This window comes from Carlito syrichta, unplaced genomic scaffold (genome assembly GCF_000164805.1).
Source record: "Carlito syrichta isolate Samal-C Ts95f unplaced genomic scaffold, Tarsius_syrichta-2.0.1 Scaffold306734, whole genome shotgun sequence".
NCBI lineage: Eukaryota > Metazoa > Chordata > Mammalia > Primates > Tarsiidae > Carlito > Carlito syrichta.
In genome coordinates, this window is record NW_007250830.1 from 16189 (window position 1) to 22942 (window position 6754).

A 6754-nucleotide genomic window follows, 5' to 3' on the forward strand; every position below is an offset into this window, starting at 1 on the left:
AGAAGGCTGAGGCGGAAGGATCACCGGAGCCCAGCAGGTCAAGGCTGCGGTGGCCAGGAACGGCCACTGCACTCCAGTCTGGGTGACAGAATGAGACTCCAACTCAAGAAAGAAAAAAAAAAAAGAAAAAATTTATATACATACACACACACACACACACACACACACACACATTAGCTTGTGTAAAACAAAAATTATTTAATGTATTTAGGTAGCTCCTCAAATCTGAGTGCCTGAGTGAGATCTCTGAGTGATCACTGATTTCCACCCCCCATCTCTTTTGTTCTGTGGTCTCATTCATGTGTCAACATACATTCCTAGGAACCTATGCTGAATGCTGGGAAAACTCAACAAGTTATCAGTAGTCCCTGCTCTTAGAGAATTCCATTAAAATAGAGGAATAATAACTACCACTGAGTGTTCTTTTTTTATTTAAGTCAGAATCTCACTCTGTTGCCCAGGCTAGAGTACAGTGGCATGCTCCACGGCCACCACTAAGACCTGCTGGGCTTAGGCAATCCTTCCACTTCAGCCTTCCAAGTATCTGGAACCACAGGTGTACGCCACCATGGCTGGCTAATATTTTGATTTATTGTAGAGACACGTCTTACCAGGTTGCTGAGGCTGGTCTCCAACCCTGGGTTTAGACAATCCTTGCCTCTGCCTCCCAAAGTGCTGGAATTACAGGCATGAGCACCATGCCTGTCTTACTGAGCATTCTAAAGCACCAGTTTTGTTCTTTCTGCAGTCTGATTGAGTCTTTGCAGCAACCATCTGAGGTAGGTGTTCTTAGCCCACGTTACAGATGAGGAGCTCAAAGCACAGAGATTGAGTAGCCTGCTCAAAGTCATACAACTAACGAAAGGTAGGGGAGCTTTTCAAACCCACATGTATCTGCTTTCAAAGCCTGGATTCCCACCTGGATCCTGTGTTGACTCACTGATGGGCAAATAGACCATTATGCAGAGTGTAAGTTCTGTGCTGGGAGAAGCACAGGATGTTATGGGGTAATATAGAAGTGTCACTCAATCAAGCATTGGGACGGGGTCGGGGGCAGTTCCAGATAAGATATCAAAGAAGAGGCTGCGACTTGGGAGAGGTGTGGCAGAAAATATGCCACTTAGAGGGAACTATGCTCAAATCCTGAGAGTGAAAAAGAAAGTTCATGCCTGACATGTCTGAGGAATTACAAGTAGTTCAGTCTGGCTTGATAAGAGTGTGAGGGGAAAGAAATGAGACCAGAGGTAAGAAACCAGGTTGTAGGCGGGCTCGGTGGCTCAGCCTGTAATCCCCTGCCTTTGGGAGGCTGAGGTGAGTGGATTGCCTGAGCCTGCAGGTTCGAGACCCACCTGGGCAACTTGGCGAGACCTCATCTCTATAATAAATTAAAAAATCAGCCGGGCATGGTAGCGCGTGCCTGTAATTCCGGCTACTCGGAAGGCTGAGGCAGAAGGATCACCGGAGCCCAGCAGGTCAAGGCTGCGGTGGCCAGGAACGGCCACTGCACTCCAGTCTGGGTGACAGAGTCAGATTCCAACTCAAAAAAAAAAAAAAAGAAACCAGATTGTGAGGGATCTTGCACTTGCTATTAAAGAGTTTTGCCTTTTTCCTGAGGGCATCAAAAAGTCTCTGAAGGGCTTTAAGCAGGGTCATGAAATAAGATTTCTATTTTAGAAGACTTGTTCAGATTCTTGTATATTGATTGGGGTGGGAGAATGGTGTGAAGATTAGAGACTGGAAGCCCTGTCAGGAAACTTGAGCAGTAATCCAAGTGAGATCTGTAATCAGGTACTGGCTGTGAAGATGGAGATTGAGGGTGGATGTGTTGGGCCTTGATGATTGACTGGGAGGGGAAATGAGAGGGAAGAGCCCAGCTAGCATCTGAGATCCTGGTATGTGGCATAATTGGGGGATGCAGAAAGTGGAACAGATGTGCAGATTGTGGAAGATGAATTTACCTTTTATTTTTTATTTATTTTTTTTATTTATTTTTTTGAGTTGGAGTCTCACTCTGTCGCCCAGACTGGAGTGCAGTGGCCGCTCCCGGCCATCGCAGCCTCGGCCTGCTGGGCTCCAGCGATCCTTCCGCCTCAGCCTTCCAAGTAGCTGGAACTACAGGCGCGCGCTACCATGCCTGGCTAATTTTTTGATTTATTGTAGAGATGAGGTCTCGCCAAGTTGCCCAGGCAGGTCTCAAACCCGCGGGCTCAGGCAATCCACTCACCTCAGCCTCCCAAGAGTTTACCTTTAAATGTGCCCTGTTTTGTCTCTGGAATTCAAGTGAAGATGGCCATTCTGCAGTGGGCACTAGGTATGCGTGCCCAGGGCTTAGGATTGCAGTGGGCTGGGTTGCTAGTCATGGTAGAAAGTCTCCCTGGGAAAGTATGTGGAACACAAGAGAATTGGGCTTCATAGAGCTCTGAGGGACAGCAGCACATTTGGATGGGCAGAGAAGAGAAACCAGCAATGTGACCAGGGAAATAGATATCAATGTGAAACAAGGAAACTGTGAGGAGAAAGGAGTGATCAGTGGTATTAAGTGCTGTGGAGAGGTCAAGTGAGATGGCGCCAGGAAAGCGTCCTTGGAAACTAGTGATATTAGCAGAGCTCTTGACGAGAACAGTGTCAGGAGCTGCAGGGCAGAAGCCTGCATTTGGTCCAGGAGAGTAGGATAGGAGAAGGTGAAAAACAAACCATAAGCACCCCTTTCTGTATATTAACTTCAAGTGAAAAAGACAGGTTGTAATATATACATCATTAAGAGAACGTTTTTGCCTAAAAACCTACCAGCAGATTATTTAATTGCTACGGTATAAGAAAATAAGGACTAAAGACAAAGTTGGTGGTGGACATCAGGACAGCTCATTGCTGCAAAAAATAGAGTTCTGGGAAAGCATCATTAATGTTGGTATTACTTGGAAAGCTGAGGTGGAAGAATCACCTAAGCCCAGCAGGTTGAGGCTGCGGTGGCCATGAGCATGCCACTGTACTTCAGCCTGGGCAACAAAGTGAGACTCCAGCTCAAAAAAAAAAGTTTTAAAAATAAATAAGTAAATGAAAAAAAGAAAGAAAAGAAAGTTGTGTGGCTTTTGTTTTTTTTTTTTTTTTATTTTAGTTGGAGTCTCACTTTGTTGCCCAGGCTGGAGTGATGGTCACCACAGCCTTGAACTACTGGGCTCAGGTGATCCTTTCACCTTAACCTTCTAAGTAGCTAGAACTACAGGCATGTGTCATCACATCCAGCTAATTTTTCTTGATTTATTGTAGAGATGAGGTCACGCCCAGTTGCCCAGGCTGGTCTCAAACCTGTGGGCTCAGGCAATCCTCACACCTTGGCGTCCCAAAGTGCTGGAATTATAGGTGTGAGCCACCATGCCCAGCCGTGTTTCCTTTCTTAAATCACTTGGAAGGAACTTGAGCATATTAAAATGTTGAGGAGGAGGAGCCAAAAGGGAAGGAGACATTGCAGATACATGAGAGAGAATAGTTGATGGTGCTAGGACCAAGAGAAGGAAGGAGGAGGCGAGATCCAGGGCGCTTGGGAGAGATTCACTTTCAGCTGAAAGAAGGAGCAGATAGTTACAGATGCAAGTAGGTTTGTAGGAAGGGTTTCAGGGAATGAGATGACACCTGTTATCTGCTTAGGGTGAGGGAAGAAAGGTGGGATCAAAGGTTGAGGGAGGAGCAGTTAGGCTCAGAACCTAAATGTAAACAGAGATCTCTCTGTGGCCTCACATGTACTGGCCCCAAGCTGGCAGAGGGCCTGCAACCTAAGCCAGAAAGGAACAGGGGCTGTTCTGGCGTAACCAGGTGGTAGTGGTGTGGAAGCAAGAAGGATGATGGTGAGGAGGGTGGGACAGGGCTAGTCATGTGGCAGTGGCAGTTTCCTCAGGAGAGTTGTATTGTCATGGGGACAGAAGGTGGAGAACATCAGCAGCGTGGTGGGTGTTTAACTTTGGGATGGGTATTCTAGAGGGGAGAATTGGTCCCATTGGAGATGAGATCACAGAAAGACTAGTTATGTGGAGAAGCTTGGATCTTGAGATGGAGCTTCGCAGGGGCCAGAGGTGACAGGCCTGGTAGCAACCACTAGGTAGTCAAGATGATTAGTGTTCAGTTGGATGGCATTTGTCTCAGAATGCCATCTGTGCCTACATTGGTTGCAGTTCTGAGAGTCCTCTCTGGGTGAATGGCAAAGATATCTTGGCCTGTGGGGGTTTGGGCTGGTCTTGCGGCCATCTGCAGGTCTTGAGGCTGGTGGAGGGTGGGGGATTTGCTAGCAGCCAGATGCCCTGAGGCCCATCTGTCTGTTGCTCTTGTCTCAAATCCTCGTTTTCCTATACTTTAATCACTGCATAGTCTGCCAGGAAGTCTTTCTTCAGTTTCTGGAGATGTGAACAGGCCTTTGTTTTGCTTTTAGATTAACTTTGTTAAAACCCTATCTTTAGCCAGCTGGTGGCTCAGCCTGAAATCCCGCGCTTTGGGAGGCTGAGGTGAGTGGATTGCCTGAGTCCCCAGGTTCGAGACCCGCCTGGGCAACTTGGCGAGACCTCATCTCCACAATAAATAAAAAAAAATCAGCCGAGTGTGGTAGTGTGTGTCTGTAATTCCGGCTACTCGGAGGGCTGAGGCGGAAGGATCACCGGAGCCCAGCAGGTCGAGGCTGCAGTGGCTGGGAGTGGCCACTGCACTCCAGTCTGGGCAACAGAGTGAGACTCCAACTCAAAACAAAAAACAAAAAAAAACCCCTACCTTTGTCATACCCAGCTTGTAGCATTTCATGGTTGTATCCTGGACCAGGGCAAACCTAGCATCCAGTATCCTCTGTGGTCTGACTCCATCTCCCTTCGATTCCTATTACGTGGCATTCATTGTAGACACTGTGGCCTCCAAGCCAGGGGCCTCGTTGTCACCCACAAGCATAATCATAGTGAGACTTGTCCTGTAACTTTTTTATGCTTCCCAGCTCTCTCTTTGTCCAAATTTTACTTCTCCAAGGCTCAGTTTATCTCCTGCTTTCTATATGATCCTTTCCCTGAAGGCCCAAGCCTGTGCTCTTTTTCATCTCTAACTTATTATATTTATAGTCTTGGAGAAATGTGAGCTTTGTTGCCATTTGTGACTCATGTTTGTTTATGTAAATAACAAGCCGAACATGGTTAATAATCCTCTTTTCCTGTCCAGGAAAAGACATACTTAAATCTCCACCACATCGCCTGTGGAAACATAGGGTGTGCCATCTTTCTTTAGGTCCTGGCTTGCATCTCTTCTTTGCTTCCCAAGGACCCATTGTTTGTTACTGCCTTTCCTTTTTCATTGCCTCTTTTCCTTTCACTGGTCATTCCCACCAGCAGTGCAGAGCTCTTGTCTAAAAACATGCAGATCACCTTGCTCTTCCCCACGTTCTCCGCTGGCTTCTGTCCTGTTTTTCTGCTCCCCTTCCCAGCAGTGTAGGGGGTCTGTCTCCACTCCCTCATCTCCTTCATTCTTCAATATCTCCTTTACTCTTAATTTGGCATTAGTCTGTATTTCATCCCTACCACTCCCCTGGAAATGTTCTTTTTGAGGGCACCAGGGACCTTTTTGTTGTCAAATCCCTGTGGACACTGTGCCACCTTGCTTGACCCTTCAGCACCGTCTGTAGTTAACCACTTCTTGAAACACTTTCCTCTCTTGGCTTCCATGGCTCATCTCTGCCTGGCTTTCTTTCTACCTTACCAGCTACTTCTCTATCTTTTTAGCCAATTCTCTTTATCTGGACCCTGTGAATCTGCCACAGCATTGAACCCTGATTTCTAGTCCTTCTTTTCTCTTCCCAGTCTGTAATGCAGAGACCTTCAGAGTTCTTGTTCCTCTCCAAATACTAGGGCTTTAGATACTCTGGTAAGTGGCACCAGTTGTTTAACCCAGAAATTTAACTGTCATCCTTATTTCTTCCTTTTTCTGACTTCTTTTTTTGGAGGAGGGGTTAGAGTCTCACTCTGTCGCCTAGGCTGGAGTGCAGTGACACGATCACAGCTACCACAACCTCAATCTACTGGCTCAGGAAATCCTTCCCCCTCAGCCTTCAGGTAGCTGGAGCTACAGGCATGTGCCATCACACCCAGCTACTTTTTTTTTTTTTTAATTGTAGAGACAAGTTCTCGCCAAGTTGCCCAGGCTCGTTTCAAACTCCTGGGCTCAGGCAGTCCTCTTGCCTGTGCCTCCCAAAGTGCTGGGATTACAGGTGTGAGCCACCACACCTGGCACACTTTTTCTGATTTTAATATCCAGTCTGTTGGCAAATAAGTTGTCATTTCTGCCAAACAGTTCAGTCATTTTTCTGACTCCACTGCCACATCCTTTTGTAAGCTACCGTGATATCTTCCTTGGACTACTGCAATAGCTTCCTAATATATCTGCCTTTCTTGTTATTCTACCATCCACTCTCCACCATGGAGCCAGACTGACATTTGAAAAACATCCCCAGATAATTTCATCTTCTTGCTTTAGTGATTTTTCTTTGCACTTAGAATAAAATTGAAATTCCTCATGGGAATTGAGGCCTGTGTGTAACTGGTTTCTGCTAGATTCTCCAATTTTGTCTTAGATCGTCACCCCCTTATCATGATGTGTACACTGGCCTCCTTTTTGTTCTTGGACTCATTAAGATTCCTCTTACCTCAGGGCCTTTTCATGTGTTCATTCCTCTGTTTGGCACACGTATGAGTATAGTTGGTTCTTTCTCATACATCTCTTTTTTTTTTTTTTTTTT

The 6754-nt window shown here is 46.4% G+C and overlaps 1 protein-coding gene across 1 annotated transcript in view; it reads left to right on the forward strand.

The window, feature by feature from the left end:
- The window catches only part of PDPR (pyruvate dehydrogenase phosphatase regulatory subunit), a 45569-nt gene that overhangs the window by 3093 nt on the left and 35722 nt on the right, over nt 1-6754 (forward strand). The gene's annotated exons all lie outside the window — the stretch shown is intronic.